At 33.1% G+C, this 19818-nt stretch overlaps 1 protein-coding gene across 9 annotated transcripts in view; it reads right to left on the bottom strand.

Annotated features, from left to right (window-relative positions):
* MGAT4C (MGAT4 family member C) overlaps positions 1-19818 on the bottom strand; it is a 617011-nt gene that overhangs the window by 301600 nt on the left and 295593 nt on the right. For all 9 annotated transcript variants that reach the window (XM_058673691.1, XM_058673683.1, XM_058673688.1 and 6 more), the window contains exon 3: positions 2080-2190. The gene's annotated coding sequence lies outside the window, so the exon portion shown is untranslated. The remainder of the gene's footprint in view (positions 1-2079; positions 2191-19818) is intronic.

Genomic DNA, 19818 nt, shown 5'->3' on the forward strand with positions numbered 1-19818 from the left:
TACACCTCAAAGGACAAGCTGTTAAATACCTTTTTTTCCATGTTTTGAAATATAATCTATGTATGTGTGTGAGTGTGAATATTATAATTTCTAAAGGCAAGTACAATAACAAAGAAATAAAAGATGTATATATGTACAGTTATATATATGTGCATATTTATTCATGAAACACAGAGATAATATTTGATATAGTTCTTGCCCCAGTTTTGTCCTTTTTTCAAAAGCGGAAAAGTTAGAATCAAAGAAATTGATATTTTTGATACCATTGCTGCCTACTGCAAATACATACAAAAGTCTTTAAAAGTATATGAATTACAGATTAAATGTATATTAAAGTAATTATCTTTTTATAAATATTCCATGGGTTCAGGTAATATAAGTAATATTTTCCCCCCACTGCTGTTTAGGCCAGGATCTCAAAAGCATGTCTGTAATTCTTTTTCTTTTGGTGTGGTATACATAGCACGTTTAAACTGGATTAATCGCACATACAATTTTAAACACAAAGAGAGAAATAGAGAAATGAAAGGTGATTTTTCTAGAGCTTTGTAAACAAAAGCATAAGAATAAGATTATTTTTGAATCAGAAAACTAATTACCAATGATATATTGTTAAAGCTGACTTTCCTATTTGTCCTCAGGCAAACAAATACCACAAATACTTTTTTCTGAAGCATGTTTGTTAAATCCTAATCAAATCTATACACATATTAGATGTTCCATTTCATTTCCAAGGCATATACATCCCCACATTTTTGATAAATATTTGTTACATGTAATATTAAAGAAAATATCAACACAATTCAAAATAAAATTATTAAATTTAAATAAAATATAAAAATTAGATGTTTGCATCCTATTAAGCAGATATCAGGAGTTGCTTATACTTTCAGAACAGGGAATGACACTTTGAGATAAACCTCTCACAAATGTTTACTGCAAACACAATAGAGATATGAATTAAATCAGGTATGAAATTGAGAAACTAAAAGAAACAAAAGCTGCATCATACAAGCTAATATTAAGAGAGACTTAACTCCTAATGCGGCTCTTTTGGTTTCAAGTCCTTTTGCTATGTCTATCCTTGTTTTCCCAAACTATTGCTGTATGGATAAACTAAAAATTTATGTGAGCTGAAAAATTATAAGTAACCACACTGTTTAAATGTGTGGATTTGCCATAATCTAAAATAATTAATGCATATGTTAAACAGTTGTATATGAGTACATGCTTAGGCACCAAAAATTTTCATGGAAAAGTAGAATTAAAATAATTTTTTTGATACAAATAAATTTTAAAGTCCATGTATAGCATGTTTATAGTACAGTCTTTCATACTTTTCGAAGCTCTCTTGTATATACTTATGAATACATGTGTCTGTGTATAAACATACAAATGTATACATAAACACATTTAGAATGCTTTCCTGTTCTTTTATAAAAAAGGTATGAATCCAGGTGGATTTTATAACAAGTAGAAATTGCTATGCTAATATTGAAATTGATTATAGGCAAAATGAATATGTGTAAATAAAATATATTTTATATATATATGTGCAAAATTACATCAAAACTAAAGACGAACGAATTTACCTGGAATTGTTTTCTAAAATTTTCAAATTATAAAATGAAAGATGGTGATAAATGCATTTGTAAGGAAATCCAAAGGCCTAATTTGGCAAAGGCCAACTGCTGGGTATTCACAATGCCTAATGAGAAGAATTTACGCACACATATTCACCCTCCAGTACAGTGTTAGAATTCAGACCCTTTTTTTCTCTTTTTGCTAACCATGCCATCTACAGCTAAAGCACAAAATAATCCCAAATTTCACTTAATAGAGAGAGGCTTAATGCTTAAGGCTTCCCTTCCTCCGATACATATTTAACAGGTACATTATGACATAGTCTTTCACTTTTGTCTTATTATAACATTAAGACAAAAACCATTGTGAAAAAAGTACCAAAAAAAATTATGACTTGCAACATAGTACAGTTCCCTCCTCCCTGACCACATTCCAGTTTTAAAGGATTTCTTATCATACTCTCACCATAGCATAGAAAATGAAAGCTTCTCTTACCAGAGTAGAATTAAGCTTCAACCTTGCTATAACGTTTTCTGCAGCTCTCGTTTGAAAAGACAGTTCCAAAGCAGCTTTGTGCATACAACTGATCTGGCTGATCTCCAGTCCCTGCAAAAACAAAACAAAACAAAGCAAAACAAACAGTGTAACTGGCTCTCAAAAAAGTGTTGTAAGCATTCATCACAATGGCATTGCATGTTGCATCAAGTCACTGGTGTTTTTGTAGACTTTCCCCAAACAGGCCAATTATATTTCTGCTCTCACCATTAGCTCATTTTTATTTTCCCTGTTTAATGCTGAGCTTAATGTCTTTAAAGCAAGTATACATTTCTGAGCTTCAGTTCTACTACATAATACTCTTTGATTCGGAATATACAGTCCATGACAGAACCAGAAAAATAATACAAAAATTTTCATGATTCGGAATATACAGTCCATGACAGAACCAGAAAAATAATACAAAAATTTTCAGGCAAACCAAATAAATACATGTATGTATTATTAAACTAGAAAATATTCACATTACCATGTATGTAGAAAATATCAGTATTATCAATACTTTTTATTTACCATTTGCTGAAAGTCAAATGAACATTACATATCGGCATTTTGCACAGAAGCCACTTTAATAATGGCGGCAAAAAACCCTAGAGTGGAACCAACAGCCCTAGATTTCTAAATCTTTTTAATCTTTTCCTTGAAGGGGCCCATTCACAGTCACATTATTTAATTTAATCTAAGAACAATGAAAGAGTCACTACTGTTAACTCATTTTTTTTTCTGAATTTGAAATAGCTAATTTTTATGGGAATTTTAAGTTATGACTATGAATGACATATATCTTTGCTACTAAGATAAGAAGAATATTAGATAAAAAGTGCATCTCAGTGGTATAACAGAGCCTTGATCTGTATCACTCTTTATAATGATATAAGCAATACATGGACCTTACAACTACAAGACAATGTAGTCTTTGACTTCTTCCAATATGTATAAAGACCGGTCACGAGTTACCAGTGAGTGGTGTGATCACTAAGAAAATTTGAATATGAGTATCCAATAGCTGACCATTTTCAAAGTCCAAATTAAAATTATTGAGCATAAGATACACATTTGTTTGACGGCCATCAATGACAAAAAACTATGGTATAAATTGACAGGAACGTGATTATCTATAAATTACTAGATTCTGCATGCCTTATTTAAAATCAATAAAAATGATTTCTTTTTTAATATTAGTAGCTATTAATAATGACTCTGAAATTCTCATTCTTCATATTTTAAGATTACAGATTTTTTACCAGTTAGTTTTCAGTGTCATGTTATCCATAATTATATTGATGTTTAGCTCAGAAAATGATTATAGGGAAGAGGTCAATTTTAACATTGTTTATACAAATAAATCAACTTTTCAATAATGGTTATTATTATAATCCCTGTAAATAAACTTATTGAAAAGAAGAAAGGAAAAATGAAATAGTTGATGATGAATTATAAAGTTTACATGACAAAGCATTTTGTGTCCCTGGCCTTTAAAACATATTTTCAAGTATTTCCAATATTTTAATGCATCTTATTTAACTCTAGAGCATAATTATTACTTATGTGATACCATATGTTTCTTTTTTTAAAGATTTATTTATTTTTGTTACAAAGTCAGATATACAGAGAGGACCAGAGACAGAGAGGAAGATCTTCCGTCCGATGATTCACTCCCCAAATGAACCCAAGGGCCAGTGCTGCGCCAATCCGAAGCCAGGGACCAGGAACCTCTTCCGGGTTTCCCATGCAGGTGCAGGGTGCCAAAGCTCTGGGCCGTCCTCGACTGCTTTCCCAGGCCACAAGCAGGGAGCTGGATGGGAAGTGGAGCTGCCAGGATTAGAACCATCGCCCATGTCGGATCCCAGCATTCAAGGTAAGGACTTTAGCTGCTAGGTCACGGCGCCGGGCCCAATACCATGTTTCTTAACCACATTTTTCCATTAATGTGGCAGTGGGGAATGAAAATCTTAATCAAAATTCCATCAGCACTCAAAGAGGCACCTTGTTCCTAAGTGGGAAAAATATTTAAAATCTTAATTATTAATACTACAGTAAATTTCTGACCATTAATATTAAATAAGCCCTCTCTATTATAGAGAATTTTCCTAATTGCAGCGAATGAAAATGCTTTAAATTTTATTGAGAAAAAAAATAATAGCTCCTATACAGGTGTGCTCAATTATCCTAATCAACATCATTTATCTAATAAATTCTTTCATACATGATGCATAATACGTTTTAGATGCTCAGAGATATTTATTTAGCATAACAACTCTTTTTTCTCACATCCCTTTGTGCCTCTATATTGAATCATTCTCCTCAGTTTAAAACACTATGTTAGTGTTCCACATATTTAAATATACTCTCCCAAATCCTGCAGGTCTGTCCTGCAATCATCTCTTAGGAAATGTGTCAGAATATCAGTTTTCCAACTTTACAGTATATTCTCATTTCAGTTTGGCAGAGAGCATCCATACCGCTCAGGCAGTTGATACAAACTCGTTTTAAATGATCTCAAAATATTCGACTATTTTTTTTTTCATGTCTTCAATTCAATGAAGCTACATTCTCTCATTGTTTCCCATGCCTGGCTTATTTGCTGACATCTCTTCTTTGGCCTATTTCTCAATTGGCTCACAATGCCTTTTGTCAATTTACATTTTCTGTGTTGCTTACATAGTATCTATGCCCTGTTGACTACCAGATTCATATCTGTAGTATATTTAGCTTCTGTGCTCCAAATATGATTCTATATTTTCACACTGATCTCAATCCTATACTAGTCTTATTTTAAAATTCAAATATGGCAAAATAAACAAAAAATAAGTCTACCTTATCTATGCAAACCTGAAAAAGTGAACAAAAGTAATTTTCTGTGTGAATCAATATTATTGTGAATATGATCATGCCATAATCTGTTAGGGAAAAAAAAAGGAAAGTGTTTTAAACAAGGAAAGGGCAATTGGGGTGTTGGTAGAAGTAGGGAGGGCCGTGTAATCTATTATGTAATCAGCAGTTAAGATTGAGGAGGTTTAATTGGTTCTTAATTCTGATATTTTTATGAGAGCTTTGATTATCAAAGTTCTAAGAAGTCATGAGATCATAAAGTAAAAGCAGAATTTAACCAATGTTAAGCATTTAGTTCAGAATATGTTCACCTTAGCCAACTCTTCTTAGACTGTTTTAATTAAAAAAGTACAGTGAAGGGGTCAAATTTAACCATTATAAAATCAAGAGACACCGGGACAATAGTTTGAGACTATCAGGTTAAATCAGCTAAACACAACAATTAATGATGTAAATATGCACAACTTAATGATCCACACATGATATAGTATCTTAAATAAATTACACAGTATAAACCTTCTACCATGTGTTCTATCAAGAAGTTCTGTCAAGGCTATTACAACCACATGGCAAAATAAACCCATCTACTAATGTTCGCTCTTCCAGCATAAGAAGAAATGTCTGCAGAGAATTTTCAAAACCTGGATTCCTGGGTCTGATGTCACAGTGACTTAATATAGATCTTGGGAAGTCAAAATGGTCCATTCTTCAATCAGTTTAAAATGATTGTGACATTCAACCAGTTTTAGAATCTGTGGTTCTAAGATAATTAAAATAAACTAACTTTATGTCAGGATTACAAATTCAGAACCGGGTCTACTGTTTTCCTCTTCTTTTTCAATTACTGAATTAAGTATATCATAGTTTTCAAAAGTAAAATTAAAGCATTTAATAACTTGTGCACTAGCTAAAGTTTTATATTGTTTTTTTTACACCCTGAATCAGGCACCTCAATTTTCATTATTTAACTTTCACTACTTGCTTTTTCTTTTAAAGTACCAAACACGAATAATTAATGGAAGTGAATACGCAAATTAATCTTACTGACCTATAAATCTTACTGACCTATAAAAGCTAAAATAAAATAATGGCAAAGTAATAATTATGCTTATTGTCTAAATGAGAATGTTTGAATTTTACTAACGATTGGATTTATTCGCCTAGGTGCACTATGGGTAGAAAGATGAAATTATAGATTATTATTTTCTGATCACAACAAAGAATATATATGCTAGTGATCTTACAATGTATTTTCAAAACAATTTAGTTGAAATGCCAACTTATTCTTAAAATAGAAAAAAATAACAATTAAATTACTCTGCAAGAGAGATTTCTGGTAAAGGATTTCTGATTTTACAAGTTATGGCCAGTAATGAAATCATTGTAAATTGCTGCTGCTATCCATAAATTCTAAAGAAATGGCGGTCTCTCTAAGAAAATTTTTGCATGTTGTTATAGAACAGTCTTGTTAAGAAAACAAAGACAGTAATAACAAAATCACAGATATTTTCCTTTCTCTTCTACTGCATATGCTTCAGTGTGCAATAATCCATGTACATTTGTATTTTTCTTAAATTCCTTACAATAATATTTTAATATGATAATTCAAGAATAGCTTGAGATTTAAAGTTAGAGGACCATATAACATGGTTGTTTTGCTACTATTATATGTAATTGAAGGAAAACTCAAAACCAATACAAAACCAAAGGAAATAACTTGCAAATAAACATAACCTTTAAGGGTCAGCAACCTGATTAGCTACCTAAGACTTCAGCAATTACTGTAAATTCAAAGTAGAAAGCATATTTGAATATTTTTTCAAAATATGTAATCAATGAAGATGACTAAACATACTAAATCTTATTTTTGTTCTACATTCCCAACCAGGCTTATAAATGTGATTTTCTCAATTACCCAAAGCAGCTTTACAGTTATTTCCATTCTTTCCCAAGAGTAGTCAAATATGAACCAAGCATTTTCTTAGCAATGCCATATTGCAGTGGTATTGTAATTCTCCATGTGTACCTTCCCATATATTTCACATTGTTACGTAGGGGTTCTAAAAAAGTTCTAGAAAAATAATAATAATTATAAGACCATGCACTAATTTGAAAGCTTTTACACTAACAAATACTTTTAATTCCAAGTTTTGGAACATACTCATATTTCTTTTCACATTTATAGTCCTAATCTGGAGATGTTTTGGTTAAGTTCCCACATTACTGAGTAAAGCAAATATTGAAATAACACAAGTCACACGCACTTTTTGATACACATATAGCATTATGTCTAAATCACAATGTATATACCCAAATTTAAAATATTTCATTCCTAAAACATTTCAACAGATATTTGTACCTTTAGTGTGTCAACTCGACATTAAAGTGTACTGATTGATCTGGTTGATGGTTGCTGATGGTGGGAATAGTATTTTCCTGGACTATCGGTTTGTGATGCTGTTTGACAGCATTTTATCCACAGTAGAGCTTCTTTCAAAATAGGAATCAGTCTTCTCAAAGTGTACTGCTACTTTGTCAATTCTTTATGTAATATTCTAAATATTTTGTAACTTCACCGAACTTTGCACAATCTTCAGCAGTAGATCATATCTTGAGAAATCATTTTCTTTCACCATCTTTAGAAACTCCTCATTCATTAAGATATGATCATGAGATTGCCACATTCAGTCTAGCTTCAGGCTTCATCTTTAGTACTCTTGCTATTTGACCACATGTTATGCCTTTACCCACTAAGGTCCTAAAACACTTAAAAGTCATCCATGAGAATCAAGGTCCTTTTTTTGCCCCAGACTCTTTTAATGCAAACAATTTAGCCTCCTCTGTAAATCAAGAATGGCCTTAATGGCATCTAGAATAGGGAACTATTCAAACAGTGTTATTTTACTCTTTTTTCAGATTTGTCAGATAAATACTAGCTAAGGCAAAGATATTATTAAAAAGATCACTATAAACATAAAAGTATTTAAATGTTGAAATCAATTCTTGATCTGTAAGTGTAGAATGGATGTTAGATCAACAAACATAAAACATTAATATTATTGTTCATTTCCATTAAAGCTCTTGGATGACCATATACAGATCAAATAGTAATATTTTGCAATAAATATTTTCCTGTAATGAATAGCCTTTTGTTTTTAACTCTTGAAGTTAGGCATTGTAATCACCTATCTACCTATGAAAATCTGAATGGCATCTTCTTCCAGCTTAAGCCATTTCATTCCTAGTGAAGACCACTCATTTAGCACAGCCACCTTCATTGGCTATTTTAGCTAGACTGGATAACTTGCTGTAGCTGCTACACCAGCATTTGCTCTTTCCCTTGGAACATTATATGACAGCAATGTTTTCTTCTTTAAACATTTTAATTTAATTTAAAACTTGTCTGCTATTACTTCCCTATCTTTTGCAACCTTTATAGGATTGAAGAGAGCTAGGGGTTGCTCTGTATTTGGTATTGGCCAAGGACAATGGTGTGACTGGTTTAATCATCAATCCACGGTACTAAAAATTTCTTCCTCTCAGCAATAAGACAATATTTTTCAGGATTTATTTTTTTTTTTTATTACAAAGTCAGATATACAGAGAGGACCAGAGACAGAGAGGAAGATCTTCCGTCAAATGATTCACTCCCCAAGTGAGCACAACGGTCGGTACTGCGCAGATCTGAAGCCAGGAGCCATGAACTTCATTCAGGTCTCCCAGATTGGTGCAGAGTCCCAAGGCTTTGGGCTGTCCTCCACTGCTTTCCCAGGCTACAAACAAGGAGCTGGATGGGAAGTGGAGCTGCTGGGATTAGAACCGGCGACCATATGGGATCCAGGCGCGTTCAAAGCAAGGACTTTAGCCACTAGGCCACCAGACCGGGCCCCCAACAATTTCATTTTATCATCATTTATATGTTAGAGTACCACTGATTTCCTTCAATAACTATCCCTTTACTTTGACAAAACTTGGATAACTGATAAAATATCTGCTGTCAGTCTCTGCTTTCAACATGTCTTCCTCACTCAGCTACATCATTTCTACCTTTTACTTTAAAGTGAGAGATGTGTGAATCCTCCTTAGACTTGGAAGACATGATAGGGTTGTTATCTGGCCCAATTTCAATATAATGTGTCCATAGGAATGAAGAACAAGGAGGTTTGAAGACATGGAGAGAGATGAGACAACAATAAATTGACTGAAGTGTCTGAACACATACATTTATAAATTGCTCTCTCCCCAAACAATAAAAACAATGTCAAACATCACTGATCACAGATCACTACCACAGATTCAAGAACAAAGTACTTGAATTATTGCAAGAAATACAAAAATATGAGATACATGTAGTGAACACATGCTGTTAGAAAATTAATGTCAGTAAAGTAGCTTGATGAATCATTACCACACACTTTTAATTTAAGAGAAGACAATATCTGCAAAGCATAATAAATCAAAGCACAATAAAATAAACTGTGCTTATATGTACGCATGGGAACAGTCATAAATCTTCATTTGTAGGAATGGAAGAATGCATGTGGAATAAAACAATTACCTACAGGAACATTATATGTTCTATTCAGTCTATTAGGAGCCTCCAAACAAACTCAAATTACTCCTTATCATCCTGGAAGGCCATATTTATTGCACAGAAAAAACAAAAGCATATATAATGAGCACATATACAAAAATTGTAACAGCTTCAGTTCAGGTTAAATAAAGTATACACACTGTTAAGTTGTAGCTATCATACAATAGAATTTTTCCCTTGGGTGGAAAACATTTCTCCTTACAAAAGGTATTTCTATGGGCAGCTATTATACTGTATCGACTTCAGTCAAAGCTAGCTCTTTGACTCAAATTGAAATAATAGCAATGCAAACAAGATTGAGTTGAATACTAGATGTTATTTCCAATGATTTGATTCTCTTGATTTTCTGAATGTATTTTCCCCATTTACTTCTAATCTCATTGCTATACTCAATTTTTTAGAAAAGTTACTTAACACACAGACATTTTGAAAATTTATATCAATGTGGATGTATGTTTATGAGTTAGAAATACCTTACTCTAGTAATAAAATCAGAACATAATTTTCAAAAGAACAGTGTTAATGAAGAAGATTTTTATCACTGGTGTGCAAAAACAGGTTTCTGGAATGACCCTTCTCTAATGTTACCTACCTCAGGAGTTATATGATCTCCTTCCTTTGAGTGTGGGCAGAATCTACGAACGTGATTTCAGTTTCATTCCTGTGATTAAAGTCTATTGACTGCCTTTGGCACAAGGAGGCTTACCTTTTCCAAGTGTGAGAGAGAGACTACCTCCTGATTTTCTGCAAACGGCAAAGAATCAAGTTATAAACCGGCCAACGGCCACGTGCGATGAACTGGAGAAGTTACTAACAGTGAAGACCAGTCTCTGACTTGCTAATAGTTAGCAAGCTATTAAAGACATCACCCATAGAGACCCAAGGAAATGAAACCTGATCATAACCAGGTACCATATAAGATAAACTGCCAGCCTCAGTTGAGTATCACAAATTTATGTTAGCTTACTGATAACTTTAAAGAGAGGGCAACAAATATATATAACTATATATGAATGTCATAGGGCTCCATATCCTGAGGAAATCTAAAGTTAAGAGGAACAATTTTTCTTATGCAAATAAAGCTTTGCTTGCCTTTTCTTTTATCCTCTCTTACTTTCACGCCACCATAGGAAAGAAGCTAGGCCTTAGACCAATGTTATCTGGATATAAACTAGACCGAGTCAATTGCTACATTAATAAAAAAAAAGTATTTTATTGTCCAATGACTTACCATAAACTTTCTGTATTATTTCTAATATAATTATGATTATTATTAATCATATTTAAGTTATTCAGAAATATTTAGGTAAGCATTGGGATTGTACTGGTTTCAGGCTTTTATTAATTAAATCCTAAAACTACAATGAGTGGTTCAATAGCTAAAAATGTTTTAAAATCAGCCTTGCCACCAAATACTTTGACTTCTCGGATGGAAGTTATTACAGGAAAGTAGGTAAAGTTCTCTCTGTGTGGATGGTATGCTGCTTAATTCCATTAATATTGCTTTTTAAGATTATAATTTTGGAACCAGGAAAATCAGGATCAACCAATATCACAGTTTGTAGGTGATTACAAATTACATGAAAATTACTTTGTAAAAGGTGTATTTAAACTTGGTGTTTAGCAGTTCTTCTAACTAAATTTCTCGGATTTTCTCTACCAGTTCTTTAGGTAATAGAACTTTTTTTTCACATTAGGGTTTTTTTGTGATTATGTGTGTATGTGAGTGTGAGTGTATGTGTGTGTAGACTTCACATTTATTCATGAGGAATAGCATCTTAAATGTACTCTCTATATGTGAAGCTAACCAAGAACTAAGCCAAAATACAGTTGTTAGTATTTTTTTGCAGAGGAATATATTTATTTAATAGGAAGTTTGAGGGCTATGAAACTAAATCATGGTAGGTGAATAGTTAAATTTCTTCTCCTTGTCATTTTGAAAAACGTTATCACAAAATGTCAATAATAAACTGGCTTCTGGCTGAAACATTTTCTCAGTTACACACCAGTGAAAATTATGACATTTTATTCAGAAGGTGAAAAAGACATGTTAACATAAACCAAGAGTTTTTAAGTATGTGCCATTTCTCCTTTTAATTCTCATTTCCTATGCTCCATAAAATATAAATATTGATTATGTCTCATGTCCTATTCATGACTACAAATCTCTGGAAGACTGAAGGTCTCAGAGATATTCAAGTGTTTATCATAAGGAATGAATAAAATATGACAAAAAATCCACAAGAAATCACACATCTTATTTGAATTTAACTATTTTAATGATGAATCACCAGTTTAGAGAAGCCAAATAAAGTGTACTTGTTAAATTTTAACACATCTCCTGCCCGGTGATTATATGACTGACTATAACTGATACCAGCAAACAATTCCTTACCTGGACTTTTGTACCTTATGTGCAGCAAAATAAATACTCATGAAATGCACTAAACCTTCCATTAGAAACATACATGTTCATTATTTATGAATCCATACAATTTTATAAATTTCTTAGGACCACAAAAAACATACTCATGAATAGCATTTAATAAAGTAGATGGGATAATTATAGTTTATAAATGATATTCATTGCTGAGAAAACTCAGTATTATGATGTTGGAGGACTTGGGCTTCCACTTCCCTTTCTTTAAAAAAAAATGTCTTACAATATGAAAAGCTCTGCTCCAGAAATGAAAAACTTTCTCTTTTATTTCTGGTTGTAACATAAGGGAGCCCATACCAGCTGCATGCAGCATTACTTCATGAGTGTATAACTTATTTAATTCATTTATATATTACATTTCACAAATGTAATAGGGAAGTGTGTATTTTTGAATTCATGGTCAAAAGTTGGAACAGATGGCAAAAGGCTGTTTAAACTAATATAGGCATTAAAATAACTGATAATGCCTGTATTCCTGCATATAACAGAAGTTTAGTTCACTATAAAATAGGAGTATTACTTTCTGGACTATATTAAACACAATGTGTATTTAGCAAGTTTTTTATGTAAGGGAATTTTTAGTTAGGATTTAATCATAAGAATTTTTCAAATATAGTATATACAGTCATTCATAAGACAAATATTTATTGATCACCTGTTATTTCCAGGCACCACATTTAATACTATGTTGCCTATGAATAGGAATAAGACATGGTTCCTGTCTTCAAGATCATGGTCTGGTAGGAAAGATGAAAGTGCTGCCAAACAGTGAGACTTAGGGGAACAGCTCTTTTGTAGTGAGTAGGTCTGTGCTGTTTTTATCCCACTCTGGGTCTAGGCTTTGAATTTTGGTAATTACAACAATTGGCAATTGATTCTAGATGTGGGGCCCTCCTTTCGTGCAGGCATGGATCACTGAAAAAAAAAGTAATTTATAACTTAAAACATTCACTTTACTCTGTTAAATAACTAAAAAATAAAGAATTAAAATTCATGTAGTTTATATTTGCATAAATACAAGAACTTACATTAAATATAGTCTGAACAATTTACTTGAGATCTAATACATGATATTGCCCTGAATAGGGTTTTCAGTCATATTATTAAACACTGTTGCACCAGGTTCGGGATTTTTAAAATTTTCTCTAGTTCCCAATGTGCATCAGCAATTTATTTTTGTCTCTAGACTTTTCTATATGCTTGAGTCCAGGCAGGGAACACTTGTTAAGATCATGCTTAACATTCTTTTCAGTCTTTTTCTTTGTAAACTCCATTTCATTAATCAGCATTATCTGAAAATAAAATTTGGGACTTAAAGAACACTTTGAAATCTGTTGTACCTGACTTACATAAAGTAAGAATTTAATATATCTTCATTTACAATTCTGAATTTTCATTCAAGAACATTCATTTCTCTTTGTTTTCATATCTTGCTTACAATACAGTATTGGAGAAAGAAAATGAAATAATAATAAACTCAATACTCAATGAACATAGTTTAAAAAGAAAGCAAAAATGCTGCCCTCTTCTTAAGTGAAATAAAATGTTTCCTTATTTGTCTCTTTTTCTTGTATCTAAAGCTATTTGGCATATATTCCAAAGACAGTGATAGGTAGAAATTTATTCAAACCGAACATTTAAGTTGTATACTAAAATATGCCTTATTGAAGTCAATATATTATCATCTTTCTTGTGATTCATTAGTTCTGTCTAATGCTTTGTGCCATTTCAGAGATGTTATATTTAAGGCAGCAGTACCACAGAGTTAATGAGTATTTAATTTAGCCAGCCTTCTCTCTGAGTGGTTTTTAAGTTTGTTCATCACCAGGATTCTTCACAGGTGCTGCCATGCTGTAAGATGGTATTGCTTGGGGAATAACTTAACATTATTTTTTGCTTGATGCTTCATTGATGATTCCAGGCAAAGTCTACTTGGTGATTTGAAGAATATGGGAGTGATTTAACTACACAAAATGTCATAAAGGGCGGCTGCTGAGTTTTCTGCTAATCTAATGAAGCTCTCTAAAGTCAGAGCCAAATTGTTTACTTACAACATTAAAGAATCATTTTGCAGTATTTAAGTAGGAAAAAATAAGCAGTGGGAATAGAGAAAATTGCATCTTCACTTCTTAAAATTACTTCATATTGAAATCCCTGAATACGAAATTCATGCTCATTGAAACATATACACCTGCTTACATGTGATTATAACATCAGTCTTTCAAATAACTGTCTAAAATGTGTATGTACAGCTAAATCATTTGCACTAATTTTTTGATAACCTTACATTCAAGGTTTTGCAGATGTTCTTAGAATATACAAATAAAAAAATCAAGTCCTCAATATTCAGGCCTTTGGGATTTACAAGTGAAATAACTCTATATATCCCAACATATCCAATTCTTTCCAAATAAACACATGGTTACTTAACTGTATTATCTACAAAGTGAACCTATTCTATAAAATTTATAATACTAAATTAACACTCACAACTGTGTACCAATACTCCTTGTTTACTTATAAAAGGGGAATTTAATTGGATTCTAGTAACATTTCACTTGTGGCAAATAAATTATGACTTTCACCTAAGACAGCTTGCTACTCAGATGTGAATAACATACTAAATTCATATGACACCATGTACTCTCACAAGTTAGGAGAATATATTTGCAAGAAAGATAAGGTTTCTTATTCAAAACATACCCAAAAGCTTTCAAACTTAATGAAAAGCAACAATCCAATTTAGAAAAAATTAAAGAGCATAAGCATACACCTCACAAAAGATACAAAAATACAAAAAAAAAGATTTATCGCAATATCATTAAGGAATTGCACATGAAAACAACAGTGAGATACAAGTGAACGTATTTTACAATGTCAAAAGTTTAGAACACTGGCAATAGGAAATGCTGGCAACGAGGTGGAGCAGCAACAGGAACTCTCGTTTATTGTGGGAGAACCCAAAATGACACAACCACTTTGCGAGATGGATTGGCTTATACTACTAAACATATTCTGACTACATGATGAAACAAGCATTCTCCTTGGTGTTTTTCCCAAAGAGCAGAAAACACTCACACTAAGATAAAACATTATTACACACAGTGGAGCTTGGATGATTACAGTAAATACTCAAGGAACTGAAGCAATTCTAAAAATTATACTACTCTAAATGAGGATGCGGATTGTAAGCAAAACTGTATGTGTATGGAAGAAGTGACATCTTCATATTTTCTCCTCAATTTTACTGTGAACCTAAAAGGTATCTAAAAATGGACTTTCGTGTAATTTCATCTCTACTTGATGGTAAATATTTAGTAATGCACATATTTTCACTAATCTATCAGTAGTTACATGAATTTGCCACATGACTATACATATTTACATATATGTATATTTAACATATGTGTGTGTTTCACTATGGGTAATACTTTTCGTGTTGACTTCATAGTGATGGTCATACTAAACCTGTTATTTCTCCCTAAATACATTAATTCAGCTGAAGTCTGTTTTCTATCATTTCACAATGCTCTCATGTGACCAAACATTAATTTAGATGAAGTAAAATGTAAAAGAAGCTACATGTTCTATTTCCTGGATATGCACATAAAATGACTCATTTTTTATTTATCTTCCCCAAATGCCTAGTGTGTGTAAGGTTGGAATCACCTATTTTAGATTCAGAGAAATGCATGTACTGTTGACAGTGACAGAGTAATTTTAAAATCCCACAGTCAAGATACTAAGAAGTATAACAGTAGAATTTGGGACTATTTTAGCACTGCATATTCTTTAACTGTAATATGAAAGACAAGCTCTCTTTTAAAACCAGTGTTATATGAGCCTTTGTAACAGTGTCCAAAATCTGTGTTCCAAATATATTCACACATAGATAGTTATAATGATTTCAGTAGTTTCTTGGTAGAATTTTTAGCATAATTTATGTACACTTAATATATATTTCCTTTAAAGTAAATGCACATTCTCAAATGGATAATTAAATGACTTAACAGAAATTCTCTGTTCAACTGACACTTTTTTTCTTTCTTGTGCTGCCAACTTACATAAGGAAAACAGGCTTCTTAAGAATTAATTCAACAAAATTCAAATATATCATAACTCTAAAGCCAGTACTTGTTACATGATATATTGACAAACTCCAAATTAATCTGAGCCAATGAAAAGCCTTAACTTCATATTTAATTTGAATTGGATGGCATAGTTTCCATTTAACTTATTGCCATGGAATGGCCAATGGTTCTAGTCTGCACTTCCTTTATTATTGAACTACATTACTATTTTCTAGTAGATCCACAACCAAAATTGGTTTCCTTAACTGAAAATTTAGATATCCTATTCTCTAATAATCCAAGTAAATACCTACAAAATTAAACTTTTGATTTCCTCTGGCTAAAAACAAAATCTAATACAAACACGATTTTTTTTCTCGTGGCAATTGAAAACTGTTCTTTTAGCTTTTCCGCCAAATAATTTCACATGCCACTATTTTTGTGGAGGCAGGCATTTGGTGTGCTTAGACTTGACATGCTCACACCTCATGCTGGAATGACTGGTTTGACTGCTAGCTGCTATACTTGCAACTCTGCTTCCTACTCATGTACAATCTCAGAGGCAGTGAGTGATGGCCTCTGAGTGTTTGCGTTACTCTCACCCATGTAAGAGACCTGAATGTATTCTATACTCTTTTTTAGCCTGTCTGGCCATGATTATTGGGACCATATCAGGCAGAGAGAAAACTGGGAGGAAAATGTAAGATAGAAATTGTTGGAGTGTCTAAAACAGTAATAAAGCCAGTGTAGCCTGGACTGGTGTGTGTGTGTGTGGCAGGGAGCTTGAGTCACAGAAGATGAAATTGAAGAAACAGGGTTACATTTATGACAGGCTAAGTAGAATAGATAAAATTCTTGGACTTTTAAATGAAGATATATGCACTCATCAGATTTTGAACAGAGAAAATACATTCATGTACTCCAACTTACATTTTTAAAGATACCACTCAGGGCTAGACATTTATTTCAGTGGTTAACTTTCAACTCCCTTTTTTCAATTCATATCATATACATGTAAATCATGGGATGCAGTTGGTGATAACATAAGTACTTGGGTCATTGCCACCTACATGGAAAATCCGAATCACAAGTTTCAATTTTATGACTAGCCTATCCCAGCTATTGTTTGGCATTTGTTAAGTAAGCCAATGGGTGGAAGTTCTCATTGAATAAAACAGACAAATAAATACATAAATAAGAGCATTTAGATGGATATATGTAGGTATATTTTGGATTGGTGTTAGGAAAAGTTGGGTTGGAGGATACAGTGGCAATCAGCTCATATGTTGCAAAAGAAATCTAGGAAGATGTGATGGTACATTGTGCACAGTGTAAATAAAGAGCAGCATTAGAATTGGTAAAGACAGATAGGGCAGGAGACAACACTCCACTTGGAATGCTCATATTGGAGTGTCTGGGTTCAAGCATCATTCCACTTGCACAGTTCCCTAGATGCAGCATGTAAAATTTTACGTGGTTTGGTCTCGAAGTCTCAGATAAGAGACCTGGAGATAATTCAAATCTCCTATTTTTTGACCTGACTCAGTTCAAGCCCTAGCCACTGTGGGCATTTGAGAGGTCAACCAGTGAGTAGGAGATCTCTCTGCCTCTGTCTCTACCTCTCTCAGCATTTCAAATAAATATCTTAGCATTTCAAATAAATAAAACATATTTTAAGAAAAATTAAGATAATTGCAGTATTCATGCAAAATTGAAAGCACAGCATTAAAGAAAAATTCAATGATCATCAAATGCTTCACTCCCCCATGTCTTAGCATAAAATCTACATTTTAAGTGAAAGCTATTTCTAAATGTTTTAATATTACAACTTATCCATGGATACCTGTCTGCTTTCAAGATCTGAACAACCTATTTATCTCTTCTAGCTATCTCAGTTTCCATAATGGAGATCACTGTCTTGTACATTATCTTGTTCATCATTCATTGTCCTCCTCTGTCCTCCTCCATGTGGGAAAGGAATTTGAGGAGTATGTTTTGATACATCTATGTGCTTATGATACATAGCATCTGGCAGAAAATATTTTCTGAAATACTAAACAACTGCTGCATTTCATTCTGAGTACTGTATAAGAAAAAATTAAAACAAAGTATGCTTATTTCATTGCATAAAATGCTGAAATCATTTTACAAGGACCTTCAGAGAAGTTATGAAATACATGGACAATGACATAACTATTCAATGCTTTCAAAGAAGCATTTGCAGCAAAAGAAAGCTCAAAACTTAAGAATTTTTTCCACAATCTCCTTAAAGAATGCTTGTATCCTATTAGCCAATCCCAAAGTAGTTAACCTGTGTGCTACTTGCCATTATTCCTAGTTTCTGATACTCACACTAATATGTAATCCTTTCCCTTGAACGTGGTCTAAAATCACAAACATAATTTTAAGAAAATACAGCCAAAGTGATGGGTTATTGTTTCTATGAATAACTTACATAAAAATTCTGCTACATACCTTGCTAGCCTTTTGTCTTATTGGCACTTTTTCGGGTTTATGGTTGAATTTGGAAAGACGCATATTGAATTGGTGTTTTTGGCCAACAGAAACTATCTCTGTACAGACAGGAAAATATTGAATCTAATCAACACCCATGTGAATGAAATAAGTAGCGCATTTCCCAGTTAAACCTTGATATGACTAGGTCTTTGACATATGAAGATCCAGGTAGGTATCACCTAAATTCCTAACACATTGAAAATCTGAGATAAAATTGCTATAGTTTTAAGTCACTAATTCGTTAGATTTTGTTATGCAACAGTAGGTTACTAAATAAGTCTCAACACCTAGATGTGTGCTTTGTTTGTTTTCAGAAGGAATTTTGTTTAAAAAAACACAACAACAAACAAATTATAGAATGACTTAGATGATTTAGTGAAGAAGAGCAGGGCAGACTATGTCTGAGATCTTGAGTTCACAGACTGCTAATCTGGGAGATTGAAATCAGACTTATCAGGAATGATTAACACATAGGCATAAGAGCAAGACAAAGGCTGAGGCAAGGTTAGTGGGCAACGGTCCAAGTCCTCAGGACTGTGTGCCTTAAGATACCCCTGACACTTCTGTACTTGGGTCTCGTTCATCAAGCGTTGGCTGGCCAACACCAGTATGGGATGTAGGTATTAATGTTTGTGTTACGTTGATTCCTGTAATTTGACTACCCAAGCTTTTTAACAGAAGATATAGGCAGTGGGCCCAGCAAAGAAGACTAGTGGATAAATTCCTCCTTTAGATCCATGGGAATCCCTTATGTGCTCTAGTTTGTGTGTCAACTCTCCATCCAGCTCCCCGCTGGTGGCCTGGCAAAGCAGTGGAGGGTGGCCCAAAGCCTTGCAACCCTACCCCAGTGTGGGAAACACAGGAGAAGCTCCTGGCTCCTGGCTCCTGGCTTCAGATCAGCTTCAGATCGATTTCAGATTTACTCCAGCCATTGGGGCCATGTGTGGAGTGAATCAGCTAACAGAAGACCTTTCTTCTATCTCCTCACTGTAAATCTGACTTTCCAATAAAAATAAATAAATCTAAAAGAAAATTTGAGGCAGTGAACCTTCTAGGTCAGCCTCCTTCCTCAGAGAAGGGGCTTTCCTCTGACTGCCAGCTTTTGTATTCTCTTTATCTTGCATTCTTCTGTTTTCTTATTTTCTCACTCACTTGCTCTCCATTCCTGTTCATGTCATGTAGGTAGTAGTACTAAAACTTCCTGTGTAAACTAAGCATTTTCCTCT

Source organism: Ochotona princeps, chromosome 15 (genome assembly GCF_030435755.1).
Source record: "Ochotona princeps isolate mOchPri1 chromosome 15, mOchPri1.hap1, whole genome shotgun sequence".
In the NCBI taxonomy this organism is placed as follows: domain Eukaryota; kingdom Metazoa; phylum Chordata; class Mammalia; order Lagomorpha; family Ochotonidae; genus Ochotona; species Ochotona princeps.